The 15,082-nt window shown below is 37.0% G+C and overlaps 1 pseudogene; it reads left to right on the forward strand.

Annotated features, from left to right (window-relative positions):
- The first annotated feature begins 14,088 nt into the window (after positions 1–14,088).
- Positions 14,089–14,185, forward strand: LOC122128221 (annotated as a pseudogene).
- Positions 14,186–15,082: the final 897 nt, after the last annotated feature.

Consider the following 15,082-nt stretch of genomic DNA (forward strand, 5'->3'; position numbering starts at 1 on the left):
GAAACAAGGGATTTATACAGAGAGATCTCTGGAGAATGGCTAGGCAGAGAGGGAGCGGCCTTCAGATAAGGTTTTGGCAATTCTGTGAGTATATGACTGGAAGATACCAGAAAGGGCTCAGGTGTGGCCTGTTATTATTAGTGTAACAGGTGTGGGATTATGAACCTAAACATGGCTCTCTTTCATTATTACCTGTTCAGTTTTGCAGCTGGGGAAACCGAGGCACAGAGAAACCAGGTGACCTACTTATGACCTCAAATTCACAGGAAGCTCAGCCTGACTTCTCTACCATGATCCCTAGGACAATGGGTGCTATTCAGTCTACTTCTTGTGGTGGGAAGTCCACTTCTTTTCAGTAGTGGGTCTTGAACTCTAGGATTGGGCACTGTTCTCGAGCTCCTCAGCTCAAGGCTACCACTCTATCACTTGAGCCCACAGTGCCCCTTCCAGTTTTATGGTGGTTTTTTGGAGATAAGATTCTCACAGAAGTTCCTGCCTGGGTTTTTTATGAACCATGATCCTCATATCTCAGCCTCCTGTTTAGTTAGAATTAGAGTTCTAATCCACTGGCACTGGATTTAACTGTAATTCTGGTTCTCTCTCTCTCTCTCTCTCTCTCTCTCTCTCTCTCTCTCTCTCTCTCTCAGGAACTGGTTGAATCCGTGCTGTAGGAGGTGGCCCAACATCCCCAGGTGGCTGGAAGCCAAGATGGCCTACTCATTCTGGAGGTGGGCTGTGGGTCAGGAGCTGTCTCACTCAGCATGTTGATACATCTCCATGAGGTAAGCCCTCTGTGCCCTTGCTAGACTGTGAGGGTTATTCATTGTCCATCTAGCCATACTGCATTTATTTTATTGTATTCTTTCTACATCATTTTCTAGCATGTGGACAATATTATGGTACATAGTTATGGAATGAAAATGTAATGTCAACTTAAGAAAGTCATTTAGGGTTCTGGGAATGTGGCTTCATGATACGGTGATTGCCTTGCATGCATGAAACCCTGAGTTCAATTCCTCAGTACCACATAAAAAGAAAAACACTGGAAATGGTGCTGTGCCTCAAGTGGTAGAGTGATAGACTTGAGCAAAAAAAAAATTCAGGAATTATTCCCTAGCCCTGAGTTTAAGCCCCTTGACTAGCAAAAAACAAACCAAACCAAAACAAAACAAAAGCAAAAAACATTTAGTTAATAAATACAAAATAAGGAACCCATACTTGGAATATAAAATTGCTTCTCCATACTGACATGCCATGGCACATACACTTGGTTGAAACTTCTGGAATGAAAGGTTCTGGACAGGAGTGGAGCCTGGCATAGACTCAAGCCCCAGGCATCCCCCAGGAGTTGGTGAAGAACCGGATTCCCTAGAGAAGACAATCTGGTTAGACTTAACCGGTTGTTCTCTGAGAAAGAGAAGTTCCAGTGTGACTGCTGCTCACCACAGTTACCCAGGGCCCAGTGGCAGGATGCCTGCCCTGTGCCCTGACAAGTCCCACCTGGGAGAGCGTCTGTCCTGCCTCCAGGCCAGTTCAGGCCTGCCAATGTACACAACAACCCTTGTTTCCTCCTCTAACAAGCAGCTCAATATCCAAACACCATGGGAACCCAGTCCGAGAGGCACAGGCACAATGGAGGGGAAGCTGCTGAAGCAAGCGTTTGGAAAGGAGCAGAGATCACAGCAGGCAAAACAGCCATGAGGATGTGTCTGCAAAGAGTCCTTAGCTGGGTTCAGCAAAGAGAGGCTGGCGTAGGTGAGCGGGGCACTTCCATAACCAATTTGAACATCTAATAAAGCTGCCTGTGGTGGATAGATGGCTTCTGATTTGACATCGGCAACAGAATAAGGGGCTGCTAATTCAATGAATAGTCTCTGGCCAGAGAAACAAAGTCAAACGCTTAAGTTTCTGCACTTCCAGTGGTTCCTGGTATCTCCAGCTGAGTGTACATCTTTCTGTGGCCAGTTGGTGCCATGCCACCTTCTGCGGAGTCTGCGTGAGAGATCATGTTAGACAAAGAGCTTCAAGGAAGCATGCCTGCAGGGAGGGGGTGTTGGTTCAAGGCTTCCCATACACTTCGCTGCACCTTTATAGCCTCTACCTTTATTTTTACTATATTCTTCTTGGCTGTACATTCGTTACCTTTAATCTCGTTTTGGCTATTTTTCTACTGATCCGCGAACAGAGCATGCTGTATATTTCCAGGCCAATAGAGATGGCTTCTCTAAGTAATAAAGACTAAGATCAAAGTTTAAATGTGGGCAATGCCCCAATCAATCTATCATCTGATGTTAAATTGCCTCAAGAAACTCCTACAACTTCACAAGCGGTTTTGCAGCTCACGCATAGAAAATATATAGACTTAAAATTTCCAGATATGTCCAACAGACAAAATCAATGAATTAAACTAAGTTAGAAAGAGTTATCCCAGTAGTTCAGAGAGTTCTAAAAAAAAAGGGACCTCTGTTTATAAAAGAAAAAGAAAGATTCTCCCAACAGTTAATATTAAGTTTAGTCCAACTTACGTTATAGGGAATAGATGGTGGTTTCACACAAAATATAACCAACCGAAGAACCATTTCCTTATACAGGAGCTTATAAAGATGAAAATTGTTGGATAAAAATAAAAATAAAAAGAGTACAATAAAAGTACATCCCTGCCTTAGGTTTCTTAATTATTAAACATAAAAAGGCTGAATAGATGACGCATTCTATTAAACAATACGCTAGACTTGTTTCACACCACTTAGCTTAAACTGTTGGTGGGATAGTCATCAATTTTCATGTAATTCATCAATGCTTTGCCCTTAAAAAAATTGATTATGTCCTTAAATAAACAAAGAATCTATGTCACAATCACACACTGTATAAAAATGTTAATTCTCCTCAATAAAGATACACCCAGATGCAACACTTTTGAGTCTGTGTCTGTTTGTCACTTCGCCGACACCTTACCCACCTATCCCAAGATCCCTGTCCCATCGGTCCCAGTGCTCTGGCTGAGCTGGTCTGTCACACTGACACCTGACTATAGTCCCTAATTCATGTACTTTACTTATATTAGGATATTGTGTTGAAAAAAAAGTTTTGTTCATTAGGTCACAGCAATTAATGGCTTGAATGTGCTTACAAGTCAGGTGAAGATTAATTCTGGAAATTCAAAGTTTCCAGGTTTTTGAATGGTCACTGCTAATCACAATGAGAGGAGTAGTCTAAGTGAGATTTGGAAATATTTTTGGTCATTCATGTCACCAAAATGGCAGAGACAAATTAACAGTAGTGACAGAACAGAAGGAATAATTCGAGAGTTAATGAACAAATGACAGTAAATAAGGTATACCAGAAATTGTTTTAGAGAACCATTTTTGGTTATTGAAGAAATAGTTATCAACTAGTCTTATTCCATATTGCCTTTAGCAATCTAAATCTCTTAGGCTACTTCTTAATTTCTGTGTAATAAATGTATCTCCTTCTGTGCTGTTCTTTCATACCTTATCTTTTTTGCTTTCTAAAAATCTCAGTCTTCTATATTCCTCTATGAACATTTCCTGATACTAAATACAACTACAAAGATGGCAGAGGATGCTAATGTAAGGGTCCAATAGCTCATGAGTCATTAATGAAACAACATGGAAAAGAGGACATATTTATTGCTACTTCACATTTTCTGAAAAGCTGCAATGCCATCATTTGATTCAAATTTCCATTATTTGTCTACATAGTGTCATTCAGTGCACATAAGTGCAAATATGAGCTGGGTGCTGGTGGTTCATGCCTGTAATCCTAGCTACTCAGGAGGTTGAGACCAGAGGATTGTGGTTCAAAGCCAGCCTGGTCAGGAATGTCCATGAGACCATTATCTTCAATTAACCACCAGAAACCCGGAAGTGTTGCTGTAGCTTAAGCGGTAGAGTGCTCAACTTGAGCTGAAGAGCTGAGGGAGTGCCCCCAGGATCAGAGTTCAAGCCCCACAACCAACAAAAAGTGCAAATATTACTTTAAGTTTCCCAAAAGGACGGACAAGATCAGTAATCTTCCCAAGCAGAAAAAATAATTTCAAAATGATTCAGTGCACCTATTTTTGCTGAGTTATTTAAGTTATGGCTTCTTTGCTAGACATATCCTCTTCCTTTAAAAATTGTCATATATTAGCTTTACAATAAACTTCATCTAACATTTCTTGTTCCAAAGGAGAAGTCTATACAGTTGATGTCACTTAGCTTTCTTATTATCTTAATTCAAAGCCAAACCAGGCAGGAGAGTCTGTCCAACTCTTATAGTAAATTGAACACCAAAAAACCAGAAGTGGAGTTTTGGCTCAAGCAGTAGAGTACTAGCTTTGGGGGCAGGTGGGCAGGAAAGACAACTGTTCAGGGACAGGATCCAGGTTCTGGATTCAAGCCCCAGAACCAGTACAAACTAAACAAACAAGCAAACAAAAATCCCAGATATTTCTTTGGGACCTTCCTTAAAAGAGTATTGGTCTGAAAAGAGGCTCCTTTTGCTGATCATACTCACTGGATCCTGCTTTTTTGGAATCCTTATTGCTCTGGAGAACTCAGGACCAGACCAAAGGAATTGATAACTGACTCCTGCATCAAGAGAATCATCTCGGGGTGAAATGTCCATCCATATGACACTTTAAAACCTCTTTGTTCTTTTGCATGAGAACACTTTTAAAACAACGTTATTTCCTTTTGTTCTATGCTGGTCTTCAAATGGTACATTATTTCCTTTTGTAATAATCTCAACTAGAAGTTTACAGAAAAATTTTATATGAGTAAAGAACACACTCGGGAAAAGCCAGGGACAGAGTTTCCTTCAAGTCTTGGGATACTTTTCTTGTACAGTAAAAAGGAAAGCACAAGGTAACTTGAACTTTGTTAATCCTCTATGTTCTATTCTTCTCCTGGTGTCATTTTCCACATCCAGTAAAAGTTACTTCCAGTAACAATCGATGGTGCTGCTTGAAATATAATGAATGCTTTCTGGCTTCTCTGAAATAACACTAGGACACCTTTGGACCTGAGGTAACACGTGTTTCAGAGACAACTCAGTAAATAGAAAATATGAAATTCATATTGCTTATAAATACATTATGTATGAGTACATTGAGTTCAAACTTTGTAAGTTCTCTGTAAATTAAGGTGAATTTTAAATGGGAAGAAGGTTCTCAGAACATTCTTTTTGTGAGTGTATGTGCTGTTCATAATTTCCCAAATGTACATGAGCTAACAGTAAGGGAATCAATAGCAATAATAGGAGAAAGAGAAGTTCTGTGTTTAAGTATAAGGCTTCAATACAATATAGCAAACTACAAATAAGACAACATTGAAACAATAAAGCCAAGTCCAGTATGTAGATTTATGGGAGTGATATACAGAAAGCAAGACTCCTACATGGAACATGAATTATGAGGCCACTCTCATTCTAAATCATGCTTGCTAATCATGCAATTTTGTAGAAAGTAGAATGGAAGAATAATATTGTTCCCAAACCAAGTCAGATATATGAGCATGGATTTAACTGAAAAAAAAATGTCCATCTTGTGAGAGCAGGGATTATATTAGCAATGAACTGGTGGCTAAGATCACATTTCTTTTTTTTTCTTCACTTGCATATGTATATTTTTTTGTTGGCGGTGGTCTTGGCACTTGAACTCTGGGCCTGCGAGCTGTCTCTCTTCTATTCAGCTCAAGGCTAATGCTCTACCACTTTATCCACAGTGCCATTTCCAGTTTACTTTTAGTTAATTGGAGAAAAGAGTCTCTGGGACTTTCATACCTGGGCTGGCTTTGAACCCCAATCCTCATATCTCACCACAACCCAGCTTAGATCACATTTCTAACAGTGTAACTGAGGATAAGTAATGTGTGTGTTCATCTATCTTTATAAGAATTCTTGAGTTAGGGGCTGGGAAGGTGGCTCAGAGGTAGAGCAGTTGCCTTGCATGCAAGAGGTCCTGGGTTCGATTCCTCAGCACCACATAAGCAAAAAGAAAAAAGCCGAAAGTGGCGCTGTGACTCAAGTGGTAGAGTGCTAGCCTTGAGCTGAAGAGCTGAGGGACAGCGCCCAGGCCCAGAGTTCAGGCCCCATGACCGGACCCCCGCCACCAAAACAAAAAAAAAAAAAGAATTCTTGAGTTAAAAATCTGGGCTACAGCTTAGATATTACCCTCAGAAAAATGTTTGTAGTTTAAAAGTTGATACTCCTGGAGAAATAAAACCTTAGAATGAAAAGGAGTCTGGGAAGTTCAGTTTGCATCCAGCTTGGGCAGGACAGTCTTTCCAACAGTACATATAAAAAAGAAGCCAAAAGCTGGATTGGAAGAATGGCTCAGGTGGTGGAATACCAGTTATGAGCAAGATTGCTGAATAAGAGGTTGAGGCTTTTGCATGCATACATAGAAACATACACAAACACACAGAGGCACTTATATGTGCACACACAAATACACAAATGAAACAACTCTCAGAATGTGTAGAAAAGTTAGAAAACAACAGAATATATATCCTGATTAAGACTCGAATCAAGGGTTAATTTTTAGTATTAGAAAATCCTCAAGTGAACTTCCTTCAAAAAAGTTTGAGAATATTACATAGGTACTGTCCAGACATAGTAAGAGAGTCAATTAATCATTATTATAGGGATCACATCCATGGAGGAACAAATCAGAGACCCCGCAAGTGCATCTGAAAATATTCATATCCTGTGTCAAATGTGAGAACATCTTTGAAAATAGTAGATAAGCAGTCTGAACAGTCACTGTGGTGTATTATATCCCTGGAGAAGTTCAGAATTGGTAGTCTGTATCTAGATTAAATAAACCAAGAAACTATGGCAGGGCAATGTGATACAAGCCTAGAATTCTAGCACTGAGATTAAGACAGGAGACTAGAGAGTGGAATTACATAGTGATACCTTCCCTGGACCAGGTAGTATAATTTTGTCTTAATAAAAAAAAAAACAAACCAGAAAGGAATACATAACTGGACGTTTGGGCTAATTTTGTCACTATGTTTTGAGAAGTCAAATTTTCTGTTGAAATGCAACTCATACTTAATCCTCACTTGTGTTTTAAATTCTCTCTTCATTACAGATCATTCCTAGATGCAAAATGACTCATGATTCCCATCCAAAATTTGAAAAAGTAAATAACCATCATTCTGTTGTATCTCAAAGAAATGATGTAGGATTACAACAATTTAAGCCTAGAAAAATAGAAAAGTTTGTCTAATGTAGGATTTTGAAGATTTTGCTAAATTAGAATTTAGATTTAAAATAAATATTTTGATTTTGTTTTTAATTTCATATTCTATCGGATGCTAAAATTTCTTTTTAAGTAGAGGGTTTAATTGACAAATTCACAAATGATTTTGCATTCTATTTTCCTAGAATATTCTTTCCAGAGAGTTATAATTAGAACTTAGTTAATAGATAATTCCAATAATTAATGTATAAAATGATAATGTGAATGGTGTAGACAGAGTTGCCAAAAATTGATGATATTAATTTATAAATTTAGAATAAGAGCAATTTTTGGAGTCTTTGTTATAACATGGTATGAAGAGAATAATCATGTGACATCTACTTTCTTCTACCTGTACGTAACACAGGAAGCAATTTCCTTAATTATTTGCCACTGTATACAATGAGAAAAATGTTAGTTTTGAGGTTTCTTTTTATTTTTGTTTTTGTTTTATTGGTTTGTCCTAGGGATTGAACTCTGGGCCTGGACACTGTGTCTGAGCCTGTTTATGCTCAAGGCTCGTGCTCTCCCCCTTCAACCTCAATGCCACTTGTGTCTGACTTTTGCTGATAAGTTTATACGATAAGAATCTAGGGAATCTTCCTGCCTGGATGGGCTTTGAACTGTAATCTTCTGACCTTAGCATCCAGAATTTATATGATAGTTAAAAAAGTATAAATATAAATAATATTTGCAAGTGTTCCCATCTCAAGAATAACAGTGGGGGGGAAATGATGCAACCCAGTTTATTGTGGTGTTCTTTCCAAAACATGTGTGGCATCACATTAGCAGAGTTGTATTTTTTTCACAGTAGAGATAAGCTATTCATGATGTGAATTAAGGGAAGTTTGTGGTGCACCCTAAAAGTTCTAAACTGTTGGGCTAGGATGAATCTATGTCATAAATATTGGGACTGGTGGTCATAAAAAAATAGCTTACTGTGATAAACAAATGCTTACTCTTGAAGAATTATTACCTATGGTACATAGTTTTATCCTCAACCAGAATGTGGTTATTTTTCTGTTGACTCTCAATCTGTAACACCCCATGGAAAAATGCATCTATTGCAGAATTACGTAACATGCAAGCCGGTACTGTTTTGAAACTCTCAGGTATGGAATTTTCTGAATTTGAAAATGAGTAGTTATTCGTCATTGGAATGTTGAAGAACACATATATTCTGTCTTCTTAACAACTTATTTATTTTTAAAAGTTATAGGTTTCCATAGAATTAAACTGTTTTCGCTTTTAGTATGAGAAAGTACTATATTTATTCTTTTTTAAAAATATTGGTAAGTATATTGTGAAAATATTGTCTAGTCAGATAGCATTCAAGTTGATGGTCCTCTGATTAAAAAGGATAGTTAATTCAAATTAGACGCCAAATAGTATTGATTTTTAAAAAGGTACTACATAAAGAATAATATTTACTGTACCAATACAGTGAAATTTTATTTCATGCAGCTTATTTTTTAAATTTAATTTTATTGTCAAAGTGATGTACAGTGGGGTTACAGCAATTTTAAGGTAATGAATAAATAACTTTGCAAACTTGATACCCCTTCCCTGATTTTCTTCAGTTTTCCTTCACCCCAATACTCCTCACAAGTTGTAATGTATATTTACAACATATTGTCTTGTGAGTATTGCTATTGCATTGGTTTGCCTTTGTCCTTTGTCTCACCATTTTGTTGTTCCTCTTCCCTTCTCTAATTAACGTAAATATATGCACAATACACAGGCTACCAAAATCAAATACAGCACGGAATAAAGCACAGGGGAAAAACCCCAAAGAAAACAGAAATCACATAGCACATTAAAAACAACAACTGCAAATAATATTCTCGTTTTCATATCTTGGAGTTCATTTTGCTCAGAATCAGCTTATATGGTTTTATATACGCATAACAAAGCCACTGGAAAATAATAGTTTCATGGACACTATATCATGAAAACAACATGTTAACTGTTTTTCATGGTAAAGGTGAGGTTAGGATTGGTGAATTCGCAGTTCTAATAAAAGAATTTCAAAAGAGTTTTAAAATTATAACAGGTAAATTTTTATTTGTTCAAATTTTTTAACAACTTTGCCTATTATGAAAATTTAAATTTGCCTGGGAAAATAGGCGTTCATGCAAAGTAATCCATGGAGACTTTGCTGAGAGGGAGCAATGTGGGTGAAGATGGCTCATTTTCACACTAAACAAACCTCAGAAACCTTTCTATAAATCCTGTAGGTTCCCTTGAGAATTGTCCTTACCCAGGAAATCTACTCTTACTGTGTGAAACAAGGTTGTAGTGGAATTTAAATTAAAAGTTCTTTAAAAAAAAAGACATCAAAATTTGTGAATTGACTTTAATTACCAAACAGTAATTCTCTGAAAAAGATAATTTGGGTCCAAATATTTAGGGAGAAAGTACCCTCAACATTGAAAGAAGGTATTGGGTTTACACTTTTCTGTTTGTAATACTTTCCACAATGTCTTTGCACTTGAAGCACTGAACAACAGAAAAAAATCTGATTGGATACTTGAAACCAATGATTTCACATTTTTTAGTAGTTTACAATATGTAATATCCTTATTAACATGAAATATTGAGGACTTCACTTATTAAATAACCCAAAAAGTTTTGGGATCAGAAAATAATTGAGCAAATTGAAAAGGCGAGAAAACTCATTCTTAGAAGCCCTAGCTAAGCATATTGACTTCAGGAGTGGAGGGAGGCCAAACTTTTTGATATTCATTGTCTTAATATTTTTGCTACCTAAAGTGATTTTACGGAGCCTATTTAGCTCACTACAATGCAGAACAGATTGAATGAAGACATGAAAATAAATTCCACATCCAAATAAAAGAGTTTTAAAAGGAAAACCATGAAGATGTAGTGTGGGTAGAGCCGGTCAGATCTGGTTGAGTCAGCTAGAGTAGCAGTTGAAGCACACTTCCTGCTAATAGAGACGTGACCCACAGGCATGTCTGCCTAGCTTGCCAGAAATGAGCTGTCCATGCTCCCTACAAGCCCGGGAAGACCAATCAGTGCCTGTCACCAAGCAGTGCCCATCACAAGTGCCTTACATCAACTCCCCACTAAGTAATTGGCTGGGAAGGACTCAGGAGGTTGGGAAAGCTGGGGCTATATAATCCCCCCCTTGTGCAGAAATAAACAAGACCTGCATAAGCCTGTTCTCCCAACGTGTGTTCCTTGTGTGAGTCGTTCATGCTTACCTCCTGCTGGAGATCTAGCCCTACAAGTGGTGCCCAACGAGTGGCTCGATAGCTTTCTGCAGATGGACGGTCGAGGGTCTAGTGCAAAATTAGTGCCTCCATGGGCAGCCTTCCCCCAGCAGCAGGAGAGCCTCAATCACAAGCATTTGTTGCCCTGCTCCGGAGTAGGCAGATAAAAGTATTACAAAAGGAAGCTAGATTAATATGGGAAATAGTGAATGAATTGTATCCCTGGATTGACTCCGGGACCCTTTGGGATCCAGACAGGTGGACCCTCGTCCTTCAGGCAGTTCATAAAAAGGAAGTCCATGACGGCTCTGAGCTGCCCCTAATCTTTTACCCCATTGTAGTAGCTATTCAAGACTGTCTATCAGGGAAAGAAGAAGGGGAAACTCTGCAAGCGTTTAACACCTCGCTGCAAGAAGAAACAGAACAAAAGGAAAATTGTGAAGCTGCTTTAGCACTCCCATCTTCTTGTGACACAGCAAACAATTCCAGCAAGAACACAGATAACCAACAACTTCCACTAACAGGTGACCCAGGGGGCCAGCCAGCTACGCTTGTACAACCGCCTCCCCCACACTATCAGTCACAGGAAGCCTGCCCAATCATTTCTTTTGGCTGTTTAGGCAAGCCTGGGAATTCTTCTCAGAAAATTTTGTATCCTTGGGCAGAGATATCCAACTTTGCCCAAGAACAAAAACTCGTTGTTCCCCCTGTAATACAACAGTTGTTCACAGGCCCCACATCTACCATGGCAATGACAGCCAAGCCTATAATTGAACCCCAGTTCATGTTCCCTGAAAACGTCCACCGAACATCTGCACGACCTAACCAATGGTACCCCCATGACCCAAAAATACTGGGCCGCTGTCAAGGAAGATGGGTTACACTCCCTGAATGCTCAACAGATGCTCGAAACCCTTAGCATTGATCTTAACTGCCTCCATGATTGGAAGAGCTTAATGAACTGTAGTCAACAAGAAAGTTTAAAAAATGCTTAGAATGTATTCCTAAGTACCAGTTTTATAAATGGCTTTGCACTGTGGTTTGTGGTTATTTTATTTTACATGAGATAATATTTTCTACTACCAATAAGTTTTGGAAAAAGAAGAAAACTAAAATTTACTATTGTAGAGGAATATGATAGAAGTAGAAGAAAGATTTTATGTTTGTCAAATCTCTGATGAGTACCCGTATTCAAGACTTAAAGTCATATTTCTTACTATGTTAGACAGATAGGGAAAACAAAACACCATATGATAAGGCAACTATTTGTGATTTTTTAAAATGTACTTAGTATGTGATGAAATTTACTTTATTAGCTAATGTTTTGGTTTGAAATATGGGAGGCTGATCTATTTAACAAATTTTTGAAGTCACCTACTGAAAAAACAAATGATGGGGGGTATAATTTCTACACTTTAATGAATGGATGAACCTGTTTGGCATTAGTGCTGGGTAAATAAATAAACTCTATTGTAACTTGCTCCCTCCCCGTGAAAAACTATTTATGTCACTAAATATCATCTACTTGTAAAGTGTTATTTGGCAAATGTGATTTTTAAAAGTTTATTTGAAAAGGAATATACTTTCAGGAGATTAAATGTAGGTTATCATTTGTTTGACAATGACAACATTTTTATACTACAGAACCAAGTTTTACTGAAGTACCAGTGTTTTGAAGCACTAAGATCTTCTCAATTAATGTTTTTCTGAATTATATTTGACCTCTATGTCAAGTGTTCCTAGCATTGGTAGACCAAATATGGATCTATTGTTCCAGGAACTATTTTTTGGCCTGCTGATGCTGGAATGAAATTATTCATTAATCATTAGGAGAGGGGTATTACAAATGATCTAGTGACATTCGTGGTCTTGTTCAATCATATATGATGGTCATCTGAAAATTAAAAGTTTGAATTACTGTACTTTCACATTTTGTGATTTCATCTTGCATTTTAAGTTGCCTTGCATTTCCCAACTGCTTACTGATAATTCCTGCATTTCAAGGAATTGGGGCCCTGAAATATAGAAAATGAGAAATTGAGATGGGTCTTCAATTACTTTCTGTTGGCATGTTGCATGGACGTAGGTGAGAATTCTTGCCTTAGTTATCTGATGATGCGGATAACTGGGACCTGGGATCCTAGGACCCGTGGATCCTGTAGAAGAATAATAGCTTTTAGACATCATATCAGAAAAATTTGAGTATAATCAGTAGGAATGCTTCAGAAACATGGAGAAAAACAGTTTGGGACCAGCGAGTTAAAACAATAAACAGAGCAGCAAAGTAAAATCCCTTATAGATTAGAAGCAAACAACATTGTTTTTTTTACCATGTGAATTCAGAAGACCAAGAACATTTAGAAGTTATCACAAGTTTATACCGAAAACATTGCATTGATAATTTTTATATTCTAATATATATTCTAATCCTGATTATTTATATTCCAATCTATTTATTGGAATAAATATCAATTAATTTTTCAAATTATCAATTAATTCTAATAAGATTCACTGTGTGAAATATAAAATCAGCACATATAAATATAAAATATATAATAATATATAATATTAGAAAATGTTTGGCATTGTTCTGTTGTGGTAAGGGTATCAAAGGCAACAGTTTTTTTTTCTTTCTGCTTATGTGGTGATGAGAATCAAACCCAGGGCCTCAGGCATGCAAGGCAAGCACTCTACCACTGAGCCACAAGAGGCAACGGTTTTAAAGTATTATTCCATTACCTCTACCTCAGTGTTTGGTAGAATTAGAGCTAAAGCTTTACCATTCCGAGATATACAGCCTAGAGGCAAGAGGAAACACTGTGATTAAAACATTACCAATTTAAGGCCTAATAACGAGGAGAAACATATGGACTTCTTTTGGAGCTATGGAATATATTTGGTCATAGAAAATCAGTGGTGTAAGTTCCTGCCTGCTTGGATGGTAGACAGGCCAAGACATTAGGTAATCATACATATGAACAATTTTTTCACCTTCTTGGCTTTAGCTTCTTTTGAAATGTTAGTGTGTAATAAACAATTATATTTTGAAAAAATACCTTCTAGTCTGAACAGTACTGTCTGAACTGTTTGTCTCTTTATGATCCCTTGTAACAGATTAGTTTTGCTCCAATAAGAAAATCTATGCTGTCAGGGTAAGATTCTGGTTCGTCTGTTCCTACATGGAGCAAGGATAAAGGGTCAGGAAGACATTTGTGCCAGTAAGACCTCATTTGCGAGATTTTAAGCTGCAGAAGTTTAGAATAGCTTTTAAGCAAGGCTTACTTTGACTCCATTATCTCCACAAAGCTAAATCAGTTAATAAATAAGTACTTGAAAATCCATCATCTTTGGACCTAGATATAAAGGCTGCAAAGTATGATCCAATTTCAAATGAAAAAGACTTAAAATAGTCATTGAAAAAATTGCAAATGTGAGCAATTGAACAAACAATATAAGTTTTTTCCACCATACACAGAATTTTACAGAAATAAGATGAACTGCAATTTTGGGAACAATAAGGTTTCCTTCTTACAAATAGGCAACCAAAGATATATGCCTGTCTTAAGATTGCATCATTAACTACTTAAATTTCCAGGATACTACATGCTTCAGCAGCACGTCTACCCAAATTACAATACAGAGATTTACATGGCTCTTGTACAAGGATGATATGAAAATTTGTGAAGTATTGCATATTTTTCATTCTTCTGATGCAAGAAATTAAAAACAGTTATTAAAAAGTTGATTACAAATATACAAGTGTAAGAATACATGTAATTCATAGAAATAAAAGTTAGTTTGACATCATTCAATCTTCACTTTTTACAAATTCCTTTACATAGCATAACCTTTATAAAACTTTTGAAATAAGATAACATTGTCATTTTATCCTAAAGAAATAAAATTCTTTAAGGACCTAGGAATTAAAGGAATCTTAAACTGTTTCTATATGGAATGCAATCTGAAAGGACACATTTATTAATTAACCTATATATTATAAAACAATGTCGAATTCAAAGGATTATATCTAGGAGAGAATGAAATAGGTTATGGACATTACACAAACAGAATACTAAATATTTTTAAATATACTTTTTTCAGACATGCACCAGAAATATCTTTACTTTCTGTATTACTCATTTCAACAGATAAGTTAAAATTATTTATGATTTAAAAAATCACAAACTCTATAGAAATCATTATAGATGTATACAAACAACTCGAATATATTTTGACATCAAAGTCAGGCAATTCACTTGGAAGAATACCATGGAATCCATGAATTTTTAAAGTAAGATATTGCTGTTGCTTTGTATTGTGAAAATATTTTGTATGGACACATAGGATGGACTGGGAATTTTGAAATTTAAGAAACTTAACTGATTCATTAGGACTTAGGAGAACAATTTGTACAGCTTTCCAAAACTTCAAAGAGGTAGTAATACATACTTATCCTTTTGGCAATATCAAATGCAGCTTCTTCCAAGTTGTGCTTCAGACATGGTTTGAAATAATGGTTCACCAGAAGGAGATCCAGCATATCTTTGCTATATCTATTCCCAGCAGCAAGATGCAAGGGGGTCAAGAGGCCTTTAGT

Source organism: Dipodomys spectabilis, unplaced genomic scaffold (assembly GCF_019054845.1).
Source record: "Dipodomys spectabilis isolate Male_0828 unplaced genomic scaffold, ASM1905484v1 ptg000010l, whole genome shotgun sequence".
NCBI lineage: Eukaryota > Metazoa > Chordata > Mammalia > Rodentia > Heteromyidae > Dipodomys > Dipodomys spectabilis.